Here is a 20,082-nt window from a genome sequence, read left to right on the forward strand (position 1 = left end):
AGGGCTGGATCCCTTGGGGTGGGGGGGCTCTCAACTGCCCCCTCCGGAGTGCCCCAAGTGAAAACAGCCTGGCATGGAGTCCAGTATGACCACACCTACGTGCAATTGTTGCCCCAACCCCTCTGATTTGGGATATAACTATGGCAGTGAGAGTGGGCAGGAGAGATGAGGAAGTGGAATGGAGAAGAGATTGGAATAAACTACAACTGATACCAACCAGCCTGGCCTTCGTTCCCTCCTTCATCCACTCATCGCCACTGGCAGTCCCAGGGTGGGAGACCACCAAATGCAGGCAGCAAGAGAGAATGCCGCGGCATTAGTATTTATTTTTTGAATACGCCATGGTCACAGTCACAGTCCTCCCATTGTTCACTTATTTGCTCGAGTGGGCCCAGTAACATCTCCATCGTGAGACTTGTTGTTACTGTGTTTGGCATATTGAATATGTCATGGGGAGCTTGCCAGGCTTTGCCATGCGGGCAAGATACTCTCGGTAGCTTATCGGGCTCTCCGAGAGGGGTGGAGGAATTGAACTCGGGTCAGCCATGTTGGCTGCGTGCAAGGCAAACACCCTACCCACTGTGCTATCGCTCTAGCCCGAACACGCCATATTAATAAAAAAAAAAAAAAGATTAAAAACCCCTGATCATACCGAGAAGCAGAGAAAGCATTTCACAAGATCCAGCACCCATTCATGTTTAAAAACTCTCCATAAAATGGGAATTTCCTCAATATAGTTGAAGCCATCTACCACAAGCACAAGGCAAGCATTATTCTCAATGGGGAAGAACTAAAGGATTTCCCCCTAAGATCAGGCACAAGACAAGGTTGTCCACTCTCACCACTTCTATTCAATATAGTACTAGAAGTACTTGCCATAGCAGTTACGAAGTTTATTGCATAGTTTTCCTTTATCTTTAATTAAAACTACATATAAAAACCCATGGCAGAGCCTGGCAAGCTCCCCATGGTGTATTCAATATGCCAAAACAGTAACAACAAGTCTCACAATGGAGATGTTACTGGTGCCGGCTCGAGCAATCGATGAACAACGGGAGGGCAGTGCTATAGAGCTACATATAAAAATCACTAGCAACAATTTTTATTAGATCATCTGTTTGCTTTACAAAGCTCTTTGCTTTAATGCTATTCTATCAACAAATGTTGTCTTCATAAAATTCAGAATGCCGTGTACTATGTAGCTGTTAGAAAAGACGAAGTCATGAAATTTACATACAAGTGGTACTACATGGAAAGTATCGGGTTAAGCGAAATGAGTCAGAAAGAGAGGGATAGACACAGAAAGACTGCATTCATCTGGGGAACATAAAGTAACAAAATAGGAGACTAACACCCAAGAATGGCCGGAATTTTACTCCATGGCTTGGAGGCCAACCACACATGCTAAGGGAAAAGGGAGCTCAGATAGAGAAGGGAGCACCAAATAAAGGGTGTTGGGAGGATCCTCCCAGGATGGGAGAAGCATGCTGAAAGTAGAATATAGACCAAACATGATTGTCACCCATCACCTCTTTTGCAAACCACAACTCCCAATAAGAGAGAACAAAAGGGAATGCCCTGTCATAGAGGCAGGGTGGGAAGGGGGGGAGGGGTGGGGGGTGGGAGGGATACTGGGATCCGTGGTGGTGGGAAATGGGCATTGGTGGAGGGATGGGTATTTGAACATTGTATAATTGAAACCCAAGCACAAAAATTTGTAAGTCTGTAACTGTACCTCATGATGTCTCACTTATACAAAAAATAAATTAATTTTAAAAAAGCGTTAATGTTTAAAAATTAAGTATCAACAGAAAAGAACATAACTTATTCAAAATAGTCAATAATTTATATTAAAGGGGATCAGGATTTGCACCCCGATTTGCACCCCAATTAAACTATTTTTATACAGGTATTATTTCAAACTGAAGGCAATTAAGACTGAGCATACATATGAAGAGTTCAGTGCATTCTCCCTATTGGCCTAAACGTAGGACAGACATTTCCCTTTCCTCAGATGAGAAGAGCAAACTTTTATCACTGGAGATTATGACCCAACACAAAATGAGTCAACGCAGAGAAACTTTACTAAAAGAAATCTTTTCTTTTATTCTCACTGCATTTTGTTCCTAATGCACTCCCACAAAGTATTATCCTTTGACGTTCTTAACCTCTTTACTTACTCAAGAAGTATCTGTAAATTCTAAGTTTACCTATTTTCTGTATACTCCGTCCAATTAAGTAAAAAATATATTTCAGTGAGAAGCATAATGGCCAGGATATGGACACAATCCACATGTCCAGTGACAGATGAAGGGGCACGGATTAATGTCCAATGGCAGATCAAAGTCATGGTTTATATATACGTAAAATGAGATTTCGGTTTTTTTCACTTAAGAAGGTTTTGGCTATACCAGGCAGTGTCCAGTAGCCCTGGCAGTGCTTGGGGGATGACACACAGGTCTAAGAATTGAACTGGGCTCTGCTGCATACAAGGCAAGCACCTACATGCTCATATTATGTCAAAGGCCTTACACAATGGAATATTACAGAGCTGTCAGAAAAGATCAAATCTTTTTAGTTTGCTGCGACTTTTAAGAAATGCCACTACAGTGAAAGTCAGAGAGTTAATATTGAATGACTTCCCTCATCTATGATATACAGAAAAACAAAACAAAGGAATAGTCCTAATAAATAATGTCAAATCCTTGACCTTGGGCTGCAGAACTGAGATTAACAGGCAACGGAGGAAGAGAATGGGAGAGGAATGAAGAAGCAGATTAAAAATGAAAAAAAGACAATGGCAGAGAAAATGCAGTAACTCTGTATACCCCAACATAAATGTTGCGACTAAAGAGATTAATATAGCAGCTGAGGTGCTTTCCTTACCCAGATTTAATCCCTGGCATCCAATATGATCCTCTGAGCCCACCCAGAGTGACCCGAAACTAGGAGGAAGCTCTGAGCACTGCCCAGATGTGGCCGAAAAACCAAAACAAAATAAATACACGTTTAGATTATTGCAATCATGACATAAACTACAATAAACATTGAATGATATATATGTGCATGTGTGTGTTTGTGTGTGTGTGGGTGTGTGCGCACAAAAAATTTAGTATTCCTTTGCTCCTTTTAAACTGCCTTTATCTTTGAATCTGCCAGACCTAAACCTCACAGGATAAATAAAGGTTTTCGTCCCCATGAACATTATAAAATAATAGTTTAACAATTAAGATTTTCTCAAGCTCGAGCGGGCCCAGTAACGTCTCCATCGGAGACTTTGTTGTTACTGTGTTTGGCATATCGAATACGTCACGGGTGGCTTGCCAGGCTCTGCCGTGTGGGCGAGATACTCTCGGTAGCTTGCCGGGCTCTCCGAGAGGGGCGGAGGAATTGAACTCGGGTCGGCCATGTTGGCTGCGTGCAAGGCAAAGGCCCTACCGCTGTGCTATTAATCTCCTTCCATTTATAAATAAGAAAGTTAAACCAGCTTCTCTGTCATTCTACATTCCCAATCCTATTTATTTTCCAATATAACTGTTTCACCACTTCACTATTTAAAATTCCACTCTCAATTCATAGCAACTCCCCATTCTGACGGGGATGCAGATCAAAAACTCCAGAATCATTCCTGACTTTTTTTTTACCTCACAAGTTCACACCCTGATATGTATCAAATTGTTAGCTGCACCTTTAAAAAAGTATTTATTTTGGGCTGGAATGATAGCACAGCAAGTAGGGCATTTGCCTTGCACACGGTCAACCCGGGTTTGAATCCCAGTATCCCATATGGTCCCCTGAGCACTGCCAGAGGTAATTCCTGAGAGCAGAAACAGGAGTAAACCCTGTGCATCACCAGGTGTGACCCAAAAAGAAAAAAAAAGGATTTATTTAATATACCTATATATTTTAATATATGTACGTGCTAAAATCTGTGTATTTAGTTTATGAATTTAACATATATTTTGCCTTGCATGCGGCGAGCCCCGCAAGAGAGTATCCCGCCCGCAGGGCAAAGCCTTCAAGCTCCCCGTTGTGTATTCCATATGCCAAACACAGTAACGACAAGTCTCACAATGGAGACGTTACTGGTGCCCCCTCGAGCAAGTTGATGAACAACGTTCATCAATATGAATACATCGTGGGTAGCTTGCCAGGCTTTGCCATGCAGGCGAGATACTCTCGGTACTTTGCTGGGCTGACCGAGAAGGGCGGAGGAAACGAACCCAGATCGACCGGGCTGGCCACGTGCAAGGCAAACGCCACACCACTGTGCTATCACTCCCTATATGTATGCAATATATATACAAGTACATCATATGCACATATGTGCATATAATCTGATCCATTTCTAATTATCTGAAATTATCTTTCAAGCCTGGGAAACGGCAAGAACCTTGACAAGGATTTCTCCGACCCTACCTTCAAGATCTAGGGTTTATTCTCAATATTTTTAACACATGGAATATAAGAGCTATGCAGATTATGCTTCTACTCTGCTCAAAACACAACATGGCTTCCCAAGTGAGTTCTATGAAAAATCCAACTGTTACCATTTGCCAAGATATATCCGTTCTCACCTACTAATCTAGTGCTGCAGCCATACAGTCCTAAAACTCTCCACTCACGCTTCATGGTCTTTCTACTTACTGTTTCCTCTACCTCAGTATCCAGATAGCTCTTTCCCTTCAAGTCCCCCGAGATGTCCTATATCAACAAGAGCTTTCCTAAACTATTTTACTTAAAATAATTCTCAAGGAGCTGGAGAAATAGCACTGTGGTAGGGTGTTTGTCTTACATGCGGCCAACCCAGGTTTGACCTCCGGCATCCCATATGGTCCCCCGAGCACCACCAGGAGTAATTCTCGAGTGCAGAGCCAGGAGTAACCACTGAGCATTGCTGGGTGTGGCCCAAATAGCAAAAATAATAATAATAATAATAATAATCTCAATTCCCCTGAACTCTTTCCTCTGTCTGAACATTATTTTCTCCATATAAAGCTCCTGATATACTCTGCATTTTAAGTTTTTTTTTATTTCACAGCACATGTTCCACAAGTATAGCCTTCTAGGATCAAAATTTTTATCAGTTTCATACAGCTTCCTCCAGCACCTGGCACGTATTTGCCATTCAATAAACACTGTCTAAATAAATTATTTTAGTTCCTCAGAAAAACTGACTATACACCTGCTGGGAATAAGAGATGGACATTTTTAAAAGTATCTGCAAGACAATAAGGAATTCAAAAAAAACAGTATAGAGGCATATTGGAAGCTTAGAGATGATAGGTCCCAGTACTATATCGATTTTTATGCCCTCAAGGTAATGCCCATTGAAAACAGTTAAAAGGCTGAGAACCTAGAAAACTAAATTTATTTTAATTGAAGAAGTGTTATTTAGAAGGTGATCATACTTGAGTTTCTGCTAAACAATACTCCAACACCAATCCTATCACTTGTGTTAAGTTCCCTCCACCAGTGCCCTCAGGTTTCCTCCCACCCTCCAGTCTATTGTCTTGACCTAGACCTTGTAGTGGGGATCCCATGCTTTCAGTTTTGCTGGCTCTGCAATTTAGGAATGTCTCTACACTGTGAATAGCCTGAAACCTTTGCCCTCTGCCCTTGATTTTCTTACTTGCCCTCCACTTTTCAATTTCTTTCCTCCCTATCTTCAGTTCTACAACCCAGGGACCAAGGTGATGGAGGTATCCCCAACTTTTACTACCTTTGTCCTGTTATTCTACATGTCATAGATAAGTGGAAGTATCCAGTATGTGTCTTTCTTAACGCCATACCTATGCAAACCATGAAACAAAAGTATGGTTCAGAGTCTTAGAAAGAATGAAGTGTTGCAAACACACCCAACCTTCTTATTTGCAACCATAGAAACCTACTCAGCGGGGAGATACGGAGCAAACATGTCAGGATAGACCCCAACTGATTCCACTTAAAATAGGAAAATCACCCAAGGGGAGGAGGGATGAGTAGATGGGAGAGTCCTTCTGAGCTGACGAGCAATTATTCTCTAATCAAAGAATGTGATGTTTAAACAACACGGAAATAGGAAAAGCCATTCAAGCATGCACTGCAGAATGGTCACAGTGGTGAATTACATATAATGTGAATTTTACATTAGGAATGAAGGGAAGGTATGAAAGAAGGAAAAGAGGGAAGCAGGGAGGAAAAGAAGGAGGGAGTGAGGGATAGAGGCAGGGATGGAGCAAATACTGAAAGTGCCCTAATCCCTAGTTAGATTTGTCTGGGGGTCACACTCACTGTGGCCAAGGCAAGCACCTTACCTGCTATACTATCACTCGAGCCCCTATTCAGTCTTCTAAGTTAAGTCCGCCACCATTTTTCACAGCCAACTTCTTTTCTTCTCCCAACCCTGACCTCTCATCTTCCAGTAACTTTAGGCTCTATCCTCAATGGCCTCTGATATCTTATGTCACTTGGCGTGCTCAACTTTAAAATCAAACACCCCAACTTAGAGGCAAGGTATCTCCAAACTATATTTTCAAATTCAGAAATGGAACTTTAGGACTGGAGCAATAGCACAGCGGGTAGAGTGTTTGCCTTGTATGCGGCCAACCCAGGTTCGATTCGCAGCATCCCATATGGTCCCCCGAGCACCACCAGGAGTAATTCCTGAGTGCAGAGCCAGAAGTAACCCCGTGCATCGCCGGATATGATCCAAAAAGAAAAAGAAAAGAAAGAAAAAGAAAAAGAAATGGAACTTTATGCAATTTCTATGAAATGACCTTAAACTAAGAAAATAACGCAGAATAAAGTCAGTGAGGGAGATTAAATGCAACTGCCTTCCCAAAGTTTAAAGCATATTCAAGCACAGTTTAGGAGAGTGATTTAATTCCATTCATTTTTTATGTAACAATCTAGATTCACCAGCACCAACTCTTGTCTTTTGTTTGTTTTCCTCCAATTCCATTCACATGACAGCACTGTAGCACTGTCCTCCCACTGTTCATCAATTTGTTCGAGAGAGTTCAGTAACGTCTCCATTGTGAGACTTGTTGATACTGTGTTGGGCATATTGAATACGTCACGGCTTGCCAGGCTTTGCTGTGCAGGTGAGATACTCTCGGTAGTTGTCAGGCTCTCCAAGAGGGGCAGAGGAATCAAACCTGGGTCGGCCAGGCCGACCGCGTGCAAGGCAAATGCCTTATCACTGTGCTATCGCTCCAGCCCATCACATAACAGAAAACTGTATTTTATCTTTTTTTTATAGCTGGGGAGTGGTCTATTCTTGGTACCTGGGGTTATTTCCAGATCTTGGCGATTATGAATAGTACCACAGTGAAGATAGATGCACAAAGGTTTTTTTTTTTTAAGAGCATTTTGACGCCCATGGGTTAGATACCAAGAAATAGAACTCCTGGCTTACTGTATAGAAGCTCATTCCTTAGTTATTGAGAAGTCACCAGGCTGGTTTGTGTTTCTCCTTCTGACTTATGTCACTCAACAAGAGTCACTCTAGTTCCATGTTTGCAGTCAAAAGCTGGATTTCATATTTTCTTACAACTGAGTATTATTTTGTTTGTATGTGCCAGATTGTCTTTATTGACTCGTCTGTTATGATATATTTGTTTTTTACATATCTAGGATATTTTAAATAGCACCAGAATCAACATGCACACAAAGAAATCCTTCTATATTAGCAGTTTTGTGTTCTTAGGATAGATACAATTCTAGAATTCAATTCTAGACAGGGAATTGAAGACTAGTCACATTGTAATTCTACTTTTAATTTTTTGAGATTTCACAGAGATTAAACCAGTTTACACTGCCATTGAAACAAAATGGATTTTGTTTCCAAATACCTGCCAGTATATGTTTTTGTTTACCATTTTTGGTGAGGGGGCTTCTGTTTTGATTGGGGGGGGAGCTGTTTTATATATGCCCTTCATACTGGTGTGAAGGGACAGATAGTTGCTGTTTTCATTTGCATTTCCTTTATTGCAAGCATTTCTTTCAAGTACCTGTTGGTAAGATGTATGTCTTCTATACAGAGATATTTGTTCAACCCTTCCTCCATTTTTTTCTATACCTTGTATATATGCCTTTTGTCTATGTATGTTGTCTGAATGATTTTCTTTCTGAGAGAAACAGAATGTCTTTTTGTTTCAGTGATAGTTTCTGCTGCAGTGCAGCATTTACATAATGATGTAATCCAATTTTTTGGTTTTCATTTTGCTTGCCAAAAGGAGTCAAATCACACCTCTGACACCAGTAACAAGGAGCATTTTGCATATATTTTCTTCAGTATACTTTGAGATTTAGCATCTAAATCATTAACCCATCTTAACATTCAAGCACAGTTTAAGATAGTGGTTTAATTTCACTTATTTTTTATGTAACAATCCAGTTTTACCAGCACCAACTCTTGTCTTTTTTTTTTGTCTTTGCTTTTTTTGTTGTTGTTGTTCGTTTTCTGTGAAGCGGGAATGAGTGAAGGGAGAGGGTACCAGCTGTGTTCCGGGGCTACTCCTCGGTGGATAATCAGGGATGATGTTGTGTGAGGCATCTGAACCCCAGCACTCCCACAAGCACAAAATGTACTCCAGTCCTTTGAGTTATTTCCCAAGTTACACCATTTCTTGTCTCTATTTAAACCCTTGAGTTCTTTGTAGCAAATTGACTATCCATATATCTAGGGGATTATCTCTGTATTCTTGATTCTAGTCTATTAATCTGAAAATCTGCTTGTATTCTATTACCACATTGTTTTGATTACCATAGTTTTATAGTGTAATTCAAATGGAAAGTTAGGGAATATTGCTTCCTATATTCTTTTTTTTTCCTTTCCAGAACTGTTTTGGCTATTGTGGGGAGAGGAGTTGTGGGGAGGGGTAGTGGGGTCAATTCAAATTTTAGAAATAGCTTTTCTACATTCTTGAAAAATAGCATTCAAATCAAGGTTTTGTCTTTATAATAGTGCTAATTTTAACAGTGTCAGTTCTTTAACCTTTCATTCTCTAACAGTGTCAATTCTTTAAATCCATGAACCTGGGATGTTTGTCCCATTCCCCCGGTTTCTATTTCTTTTCAGAGTTAAACTCTTTTCATTTTCTTTGTTGATTCCTATTTGCTTGATTGCTTTAGGAGACACTGCAAACTGGATTTCTAAAACTTCTAGTTCACTGTTTACATACAAAAATGCAACATTATTTTTGCATGTTGATTTTGTAGACTAAACCTTATTTTAACAGAGGTTTATTTATGTCTATTATCTGTAAAAGATAATAGACATAAAAAGACTAAAACCCAGCTCCCGGAAGAGAACAGCGCAGAGTCTCCTGCCCCTGCGCCTGGCTCTCCTCGCCAGGGCCCCTTGGAGGGGGGCGAATTGAGTTTCCCTCCCCGCCCCGAGCAGAGCTCCAGCAGCCGAAGACCTCCAGAACCAGGCACCACCATGCTGAGACCACTCTCCACACGCATGAAGGTACCAACAGAGGAACAAAGACATGCAGGTCCCAGGGCTGAGATCTCCAAGCCTGCTCGGATCAGGGCTGAGTATCCTCCACCCAGATCCTCCATCTTCCAGTAGGCAGGGGTCACACCCACCAACTGCGCCCCAGCACCGTGTAATCCCATCAATGGCCAAGACCCAGAGACTATAAAACCCAGCTCCCGGAAGTGCACGGCTGCAACATCTTATTACCTCATTCTTACTCTGGACAAACTGGCAGGCTACCGCATGTAACCTGCCCATACGGCAGAGTCTGGCAAACTCCCCGTGGCATACCAAATATGCCAAATACCAGTAACAATGATGGGTCTCATCCTCCCAACCCTGGAAGAGCCTTGAATATGCCACTTTTTAAAATCTCAGGGCTAGGATGAAGGAGACATCACTGGGGCCTGCTCAAGGCAGTTGACAAATGACAGGATGATCGTGATCTTGATCTGTAAAAGAAGCTTAAAAATACTTTTTTTCCTTCATAATTTTATTTTTTCTTATATTTATTGAATCACTGTGGGAAAAGTTACAAAGCTTTCAGTATATCATACAATAATCAAACACCTTTCCCTTCACCAGTACTCATTTTTCACCACCAAGAACCCCAATATACCCGCCCTCCCACCCCTCCCAAGGCCTGTGAGGCAGATGATTTCCACTTAACTCTTCTCTAATTTGATTACATTCATTATTTCGACAAAAGATGCACCATTAATTTTCAGAACTTCCCACCCAACAATCAGAATTGCTGAAAAGGCATTGTGAAATACTTTGCTTTCTATACCTGGTATGAAAATCATGTAATGTCATATAATAATTTTGGATTTCTGCAAAGAGCCAGATCATTACAAGATTGGAGTCTGTGCATCTGGTGTTTTTGCTGTACAGGAGAGTCACTCCTGGGGGGCAACTCGTGACCTCAGTAGGGTGTGACGGATGAGCCAGTACCGCCCCCCTTCCCATGAGACTGCAGTTGCCCCATCACCACAAGCTCATACCTGGCTTTCCCATAAGCTCTGAGGCGGCAGCCACCTTGCTGCCTGGCTGATGCACTCGCCTCACAGGTACAGACTGACCTGCTGGCAACACCATACCCCCCCCAAAAAAATACTTTTTAAAAATAGTTGTTAAGTGTTCTTTAGTACTTTTGATGCATGTTATGTCATAGGAAAAAGGTGGCAGGGAGCAACACCTTTTCCCTCCTGGGGAGGCATGCCATCATAGTTGAACGCATGGTCCATTCACTTTTCTGCCGCAAGCTGTCAGGCTCTGGACTAAGTCCTTTTGCCTCTAGAGCTATGGCCGTGCCTGAGAGCCGCTCGTTGGGGGCAACTTGTGACCTCGGGCATAAAGGACGAGCTGGTACCGTTACCCTTCCCATGAAACTGCAGTTGCCCCATCTCCGCTGGCTCATACCTGGCTTTCCAATAAGCCCTGAGGCGGCAGTCACCTTGTATGCGGTCCAGATGTATTTCTGCCAAAAACCGATGGGTTTCGAGATTTGTTTCTGAGTCTCTGGGATCATGGCCGTTAATCTCCTTGATCAGGAGCCAGAGAGGCCATTTGTAGGTGGCGACTCGGGGTCTCATTGGGATGGGGAGGAAAGGGCTGGTTCCACCCCATCTGGTGAGGCCCAGCATGTCTCATCACTGCAGGTCAAAACCTGACTGTCCTGTGGCCTCTGGAGGATGGCGGTCACTGGGCCACCAGGGGGAACAGGCTAAGGCCCAAAATCTATTCCCACCTGGATTGGCCCAGCGCCAGTAACCTACTGCAGGAACAGGATGCATTTCTGCCAAAAGCTTTTGGGTTTCGAGATTTGTTTCTGAGTCTCTGGGATCATGGCTATTAAGCAGTTTGATCAGGAACCAGAGAGGCCATGCCTCCAATGTATAGCTGGAGGTGGTTTGTGGGTGTGTCTCCCACATACCTAACTTCTGGCCGTTTACTTTCTTGGTAAACTTCGCCCCAAGTTTTTGGGGTCTGGCCAAAGGCACAGCAGCAATTTGGGGGTATCTGACAGTCTGATGGTGCCATCAGGCTGCTGATGCACTTGCCTCACAGGTACAGACTGACCTGCTGGCAACACCATACCCCCCAAAAAAAATACTTTTTAAAAATAGTTGTTAAGTGTTCTTTAGTACTTTTGATGCATGTTATGTCATCATGGTCAGGTAGAGAGAGTGTTTTGAATTCTTTTCATTTCTTTTTCTTGGTTAACTGCTGTGATTAGGATTTCCAATATCTCCCTTCCTCCCACCAGATGCTGAATCAGTCTGAGTAATAGTGGTGACAAAAGATCACATTTGGTGCCTGATTTTATAAAAAAGGCTTTTAGTTTATCATGCTGAGAGAAGCCAATTTTCAAACATATTTTTGTTTTGTTTTGTTTTTTTCTCATTGTAACGATTTCATTTCCTAAATGTTAAACTTGTTGTTTTAAATATTACTCTGATTCTGTGTGCTGGAGAGATAGCACAGCAGTAGGGCCTTGCGCGCAGACAGCCTGGCCGAGCCGGGTTCAGTCCTCCACCCCTCTCGGACAGCCTGGCAAGCTACCGAGAGTATGTCTCCCACACGGCAAAGCCTGGCAAGTTACCCGTGACGTATCCAATATGCCAAACACAGTAACAACAAGTCTCAAAATGGAGACGTTAGTGGGCCCACTCAAGCAAATCAATGAACAACAGGAGGACAGTGACAGTGACTCTGATTCTGAAATATAAAAATTTCTAATATACAATAATAAAGAAGCCTCAGTTTTCCATTGCCAGATGCTGAATAACTCCATTTTAGTTGTCTTCATCCTACATTTTTCACATTCCTGCAGATTCCTGGTTCTTTCTGACTAATGAGAAGTTAACAACTCCCCAAGATCATACATTTTGCTCCAGACCTTTGCCTCACATAAGACCAAAAGATAGTGAGCAATACTTGGGCAAATAGAGAACCTAAAAGGTCCTAAACTAGCTAGACCACTCTGTAAAATCCTTACACATACACACACACACACACACACACACACACACACACACCCCAAGCCACATTTATTTAGTCCTATGCCAAGCTTCTCCCAAACTGGGGAGTTTCTTTCTGTTCTATTTTCCAAAAAACTTTTTTATTTTCTAACTCTACTTTCTAACTCTGAGTCTGAGCATCTTTATTATTCAGTATTTTTAATTCTTGAGAATACCAAACAACCTGCCACCGTGAACCAACACAAATGCGCTGTCACCACTCCTGCATCAATAATTGTCCGATTATTAAATTTCTTCACTTTAAGGAAACTTTTTTTCAATTGTGTTCTAGTTAAGGTAACATGTTTAAAAGGTAAAGGTAAAGGCCCACCCGTTGTTCGTCGATTTGCTCGAGCGGGCCCAGTAACGTCTCCATTGGAGACTTTGTTGTTACTGTGCCTGGCATATCGAATACGTCACAGGGAGCTTGCCAGGCTCTGCCGTGCGGGCGAGATACTCTCGGTAGCTTGCCGGGCTCTCCGAGAGGGGCGGAAGAATCGAACTCGGGTCGGCCAAGTTGGCTGCGTGCAAGGCAAACGCCCTTTGGGGTCTGTGTGTGCAGTCACTCTACTGCAGCACCACAAAAGTGCCAAATATCCTTCACCACCAATGTCCTTAAGGTAATTCTAGTCTGCCAGCTCATAATCAATCATGTCTCTGTAATTAGGCTAACAGAGTGGGAGTTAAAGGGTGGAGCACCTGGTGAACTACGCAATTTAGTTGGTCAATTTAAATCTTGCCCATTGAATTCTGGGATTGCTAAGGACGGTAAATTAGAACAAATAAAAGGAAGACCCACCCAAGCTTGCTCTCTCTTCTCCCTCTCCCTCCCTCCCTGTCACCAGCCCCCCTCTCCTTCTCTTCTCCCCTCTTCTTTCTCTTCCTTCCTCTTCCTCTCATCTTTTCTCCTTCTTCTCTCCTGTCCTGCTCTCCCTTCCTCCCAACAGATGCAGAATCAGTCAGAGCTTGAGAAAGAACAGGAATATCGCCCACATGCACATGGTGATGGCCAGTGACTAAGAAAAACTGAGATTTCAAGGTACAGTCCAAGAGAGGCCCAGCAACAAGACTGCAAACTAGGAAAGTGAATACTGGATATTCACTTTCCAGAACAGGATGGGGACAAGACCAGGGCATCGCGTGCTGAAAGTGAACAGATGACAAGAAATATAATTTACCTAGGAAGTAGAACTTTGATTGGCCCAGCATCAAGCGACAGGATGGGTGGCATTGAACACAGGTGAGAGAAGTGACCTGGACATTGGGGAAAGACTCGAACTCATGGACTTGAACTTTACAATCAACTCTAACTTCTTAACTCTCTGAGGCAAATCTTTCTGCAATACTCAAGAACACACCAACACAGAAAAATACACCTTTGTGTTAATAAAGCCTCCAAAAATAAAAATCTTAAACTAGATTCCAAGAGCTTCTGAATCTGAGTGCTTCAAATATCCAGAATATTTTCTTACTCCTTGCCCTATCATCTATCTGACAATTCCTAAATTATACCTTTTAAAATAATCAATAATCTTGTAAATGCAGAAAACGTGCCACTACAAAATAGGTCTTTGAGTAAAGGTCAATTTCATGGAAGTAACCCTCAATGCAAGAGATGCAAATGTGGCCTTTATAAAGACAGGCGATTTACACATAAACATCTCTTATATTTACTTCTGAAAGATCTTACCCAATTTAAATCTGCATACCCTTGTTTTTATTCTGCTTTCTTTGGTAGCCTCCCTGGGGTCTATTTCCTCCTTTCCCAACAATATCCTCTGCTCTAACTAATCTTGCTTACAGACAGATGGCTTCTCCAGCAGCACAGAGTGAGTTACTAGGTTGTTGTGGTCACTCACACTCTACAGATGTAATTAATGAACTCCTTTTTAGGGGGAAGGGTCACTCCGGGGAGTGCTGAACGGATCTGGTAACCACTCCTGGCAATTCTCAGCCAATTTGGCTATTTGGTTAATGCTACAACTGATGGATGCAATGCTGCTTAGTCCCACAAGTGCAAGGGATCACGAGGACCACCAAGCAGCATTCGGGACCTCCAGAGATACACTTGCTGGCATTTAGAATACCATATATGCTGGTGATGGAGCCTAGGTTAGGCATGTGCAAGGCTTGCACAAACTCCTATACCATCTCCCTGGCCCCCTCCTTAATTTTTCTTTGATCAACCTGCCTGATGTTTGTTCTTTGTTTTTTCCCCCATCAATATATAATTGAAATAATCAGAGGAACACTGGATAATTTCCTTCATGTCCCAAGATAAGTAAAAATGATATCAGAGTTCTGTGAACAACCCTGCAAACCAATGAGGGGGTTGTTGAGACCTTCAATCTACAATTTCTTAGAAACTTGAGCAACAAGCTGAACTTGTGATTGTCTTCAAGGGAACAATTTTGGGGAAGCCCTTAACATATAGGTTCTAACATCGTCTCCAGACAATGTTAGTTAAATGCTTGGTGTTATGGGGAGGGGGGAAGAAGGTATGAGATGGAAGAGTAGGTATGAGGCGGAACAGACACGAGAACTGATGGTAAAATTGTAGATGGTGGCAGAGAAGTGAAATTTGCTAAAATATACTTACTTAGGCATACTGACAAAGCTGTTACTCTGTTAATCATAGTCTGGAGCATTCAAGCTTCCATCTCTTAAATCATGACCACTAACAGTCTCCCTAATGTCTCAAAGGCTCCATCCCACTCCCCACCCTGCCTCTTGAGCAAACTCTTTTTTTAAATGGAGACATTATAGCTTGGATGACATGTTTATAATAGTGTTGGTTCTTAAGTTTTGATATATAGTTACCTCTAAACTAGCACCATGTACAAGACCCCTGATTAATGCTCCTTTATTACCACTAGTCTGACTCTTCTTGGGATAGCTCTGACTGAGTGAAACCCAGAAAGAATAAAAGCATTTGGGGTGAGGGGAGGAAGGGGGAGGGCATGGGGTGAATCCTGATTCCTAAATAGTCAATGCTCACACATTCTATGGTGTAGTACCTTTAACTACAGTTAGTACAAAGTTAACAAATTTAGAGATGGTTCCAATTCCCAGAGACCTGGGTCAGTGGAAGAGTAAGGAAATTCAAACTAATAAGGAAACTAATACGGAAACTAATAAGGAAACTAATAAGGAAAAAGGAAAATTTATCATTTCTTCCTTATTGTACTTATAACAACTAAATTAAAAAGAGTGCTGAAAGACACTTTATGCTAGACCAAACTCAGATTTCAGTCAGAGATTTAACCAGTTATATAAACCTCATGTCCTAAAGGGAAAATTATTCAGGGAAAACAGAAACCCTAACGCAAAAACCTCTAGCCACATTGGGGAAGAAAAAAAAAAGGCACTCAACATTGGAGGAGGGCAAAAAAGGAAAGTACTAAATGTGCAGGGTTATAGCGTGAAGGAATCGTTCTTTTTTGTGAATCAGTATCAAGAACTTCCTGTAGCATCTATACTAAAATAGACCGAGCGTGACTAATATAGGAGTGGCTTTGGTTGTGAATACTGCAAAGTGGAAAAGCATATCTGAATTGACACATGAGCTCCATAGTGATATAGCTCTCTATAGAACAGTCACAGATGGCTCTTTGTGATCCAGATATACAAAAGGTCATTCTTACGGAAAGAGGCCAAACACCCCAAAGGAAGCAGCTGATGTGAATCACACGCAAGTCCTGGCAGACAGCTTTAGGAAGGCCAGGTTCCGTGGCATACACAGATCACCTAGGTCAGAAGTGTCATAATGATGGGAGGCACCATTTCATTTGGGAACCCGATGTAATCTATTGGTAGGAAAGAGAACAGGTCAGTAAGTTTTCTAATTTTGCTTCACCCACCACCCTACTGGATCTAATAAGAGCATTAGGTTAATTAATAGAGAACGGGAAGATGCAGAGAAGTTATAACCAAAAAACTGGAAAGGCTGTTAAGGGGTAAAATAAAACAAAAAGGAAAGAATCACTGCATTAATACCAGCAAGATGGTAATTTTTATTTTATTTCATTTTATTTCATTTTATTTTATTTGCTTTCTGGGTCACACCAGGCGATGCACAGGGGTTACTTCTAGCTCTGCACTCAGGAATTACCCCTGGCGTGCTCAGGGGACCAGATGGGATGCTGAGAATCAAACCCGGGTTGACCGCGTGCAAGACAAACGCCCTACCCACTGTGCTACTGCTCCAGCCCCAAGATGGTAATTTTTAACTGGTTATTTAGAAATGTGAAAAATAAAAGACAATTAAAAACAAAGATTTTAATTCAGCAAATCAAAAGCTTGGTGGCCAAAGAAACCCCTTGTTAATCCCTCAATGTTAAAATGACAACAAGCCCATTTACCCACAACGTGGGGAATATTCTTAAAAGCCAAATAGTAGAAATTATAGTGGAAAACTTTTTCCACAATGTCGTGAGACAGTAACTAGAAAGATTCATCAAGAAGAGATATGCAAATGGGCTGGGAGCCCTTGGTTAAATTCCTGAAGAAGAAACCAAAGTGAAATTTGCATTAAGAGTGGGTAAAATGGTCAGGGGGTGAAAAACAAAAATAAACCAGACTCTTTTATGTAGGGTGTCCCAAACCCACTGGTAAAGTCCTGACATGAACTGAAATGAAACTGAGAAAATATAAATATGTAATGACTTATATCAAGCTACATATGCTATAAATGTTGAACTATTTAAGCAAGTGTTATAAAAAAAATTGTACTCTGTCAATGTTTCATGGGAATGTACATTATATCTAGGCTGGGACACATTCTATCTAGTATAATAAAACCAAACGATAGGTTAAGTCCTAACAGAAGTTTACTCTGGCCACACATAAAAGTGATAGAATTAAGGCTAAAGCTCCGAGGAGAACGGGTATGTTTGAACAGGTTTTACTCAAAGTGTCTGCATCTCTTTATTCTAATTACATTAGGAATGGGGAATATCAGGATGGGAAATGTTTCCGCTGTATATCACATTTCCCTGCTAAAGTAATAAATGCTCAAAACATTTTCCACAAAAATGAAAGAGAACCTCAATTCTAGACTGCTTATCTGTCCTTCAAATTCTCTGTATGAAAGAACTGTAAGGGGAGTTGGGGCTTAAGGAAAGAATCTGTTTATATTACCCAGTAACAACTCAAGTTTTAGACTAGAAATTTCCATTTGAGGACTATGTACCATTGTGCGTTTGGATATTAACTGAAGATACACTTGTGATTGAAAGATATAATGACCTGAAGCCTAAAATAGCCATAACATCAAGGATGATCACAGAGAAACACTATAATGGGGTAAGCAATGATCAGAAAGGTTTTAAAATAAAACAGAAACGTCTTGTGCAAAACTCTGCTGCCTAAGGAAGAGAGGAGGCAAATCTCAGAAGCAGAGAACATTTTCTCTCTCAACCTGAAGAGAACAAAGAAGCTGCTGGAATTTGCCATCACTTGGGAAACAGGAACTTATTTTTAAGCAATGATGGAAGAACCAAACAAAGGTTAAGAGCTACTCTAATTGGGTTTTTACTAACTTCTGAGCAGTGGTCAACTCTGTGGCCATATGTCCAAACAGAAGAGCAATGGAAGTCAGCCTGATAAACGGATGTCCAAATGGGACACAACCCTATGGGTGTTCCAGGGTTGCTTTAAAGTTCATCAGAACTCCCAGATTTAGATAATAACAAGAACGGACAAATACCCTGTGAGTCCATGAATGGCAGACCACTGAAATGAGTAGACATGTAGCACTGTGGTAATGGAGACATGGGCTGAATCTGGAACTATTCCTATGTAAACTCGGAGGCTCAAAACCACTAAGCACTGGACTATCTGCCAGCAAGAGAGACAAGAGAGGAAATGGCAACATGACCAATTCCCTTGTTGGAAAACCCTTCCCGTGGCTCACAAAGCAGACTGATGCTAATGGGGTGGCAAGAAAAGGAGGTACAAAAAGTTCTCGATGAGAATACATCGACACTTACTCAGCACTGCACTCTTCCTACCCAGTAATTTATGAAAAAACTCAGGGGCTAGTGGGAGGGAAGGAGGAGATAGGGAAAATGCACTAATTTGGACGGCTTCCCATCATTTCTTCATACCAAACAATATGCTTTATAGCCCATACTAGCAAACAATGGCAGTGCTCTTAAGAGGAATAGTTTGGTATGGCAGGTTGGAATGCTTGATTCAAACAATGATTCTCTAAAAGAAATAAAGGGTGCTGGAACATTGTATGACTGAAACTGAGTCATAAGTTGGTAACTGCATATCTCACAGTGATTAAGTAAAAAAATTAATAAAAATATAAATTTAAAATAAAATAGAAATTTCAAATTAAAAATTAAATATAATGATGCAACAAAGCAAGTTTTTTTTATATTACAAACTAAGAAGACATTTTAATGCTCTATTTAAAAAAAAAACTTACATACAAACTCAAAAGTATAAAAACTAAGTACATGTGTATCTATCTTATCTATCGATCTATCTATCGATCTATCTATCTATCTATATACACACATACGAAAGAAATTACAATAATTAAAAAAGGACCTATCTATCTATCTATCTATCTATCTATATACATACATATGAAAGAAATTACAATAATTAAAAAAGGACAGTTATCCCTGAAATGAGAAAACGTGCAGAATCCGGGTTTCTTCAGGCCAGCTGGCCCTCAATCTTCACAGCATTGTCAGCAAACTATCTTCATACAGGCCCACTGGTCATAGGCAACTGCCTGCCTGCATCCCTAGGATCAGAGACAGCCACAGCTCCAGGATGCTCACGAGAAGATACACCAGTAAGTTAGAGTCCATCAGTTCTTGGAGTCAGCAGAACTACATTTCCTTACATACAAATGGGAGGACAGATCCCAATAGTGTCCCAAAGTTACACAGGGCGCAAACACACGGTGAGTTCATAGTTTGTTACTCAAGAAACACTTATACACAGGTTTACTTGATGGCAGGATGGGAGCTGCTTCTTGAAAATGCATAAAACAAAGGGAGGGAGAATGAAGGACGCTGCAGACAGAAGGGCAAAGTCAACCATGATGGCACAGCTAAGAACATTCACCCAGCATTTCTCAAGGCCCCCGTCCTGCGAGAAGGTGGATTACTGAGAGGGCAAATGACCTGGAGAAGTCAACACTCGGGACAAGGGTCAGAGAGACAGTACAGCTGGCAAGGCAACACACCCGACCAGGCTTCCATACCTGGCACTCCATATGGTCCTTCACCCTGCCAGGAGTGATCCCTGAGCAAAGAGCCAGGAGTAAGCCCCAAGCACTGCTGGGTGTGCCCCACCCCCCACCCCACCCCCATACACACTCCGAAAAAGGAGCCAGAATAAACAGGTAGTACATGCACAGTATAGACTAAGGCTTGGCAGGAACAGACTTGAAATATTCTCTTAAGAGAGTCTAGAGTTGTGCCAGAGTGACGGTACCACAGGTAAGGTGCAAAGCAAGTTTTAACAAATTCTAAAATATTTTTAACAGAAGAATGAATAATTGTACATACATATATCCCAATAAGGACAACTTGATTCTAAATTTTTTTTAAAAAGAAACAAAGG

General features: G+C 41.6%; 1 protein-coding gene across 3 annotated transcripts in view; it reads right to left on the reverse strand.

Annotated features, from left to right (window-relative positions):
• Window positions 1–20,082, reverse strand: part of NBEA (neurobeachin) — a 663,869-nt gene that overhangs the window by 591,938 nt on the left and 51,849 nt on the right. The window lies entirely within an intron of this gene.

Source organism: Sorex fumeus, unplaced genomic scaffold (assembly GCF_029834395.1).
Source record: "Sorex fumeus unplaced genomic scaffold, SorFum_2.1 ptg000008l, whole genome shotgun sequence".
Lineage (NCBI taxonomy): Eukaryota > Metazoa > Chordata > Mammalia > Eulipotyphla > Soricidae > Sorex > Sorex fumeus.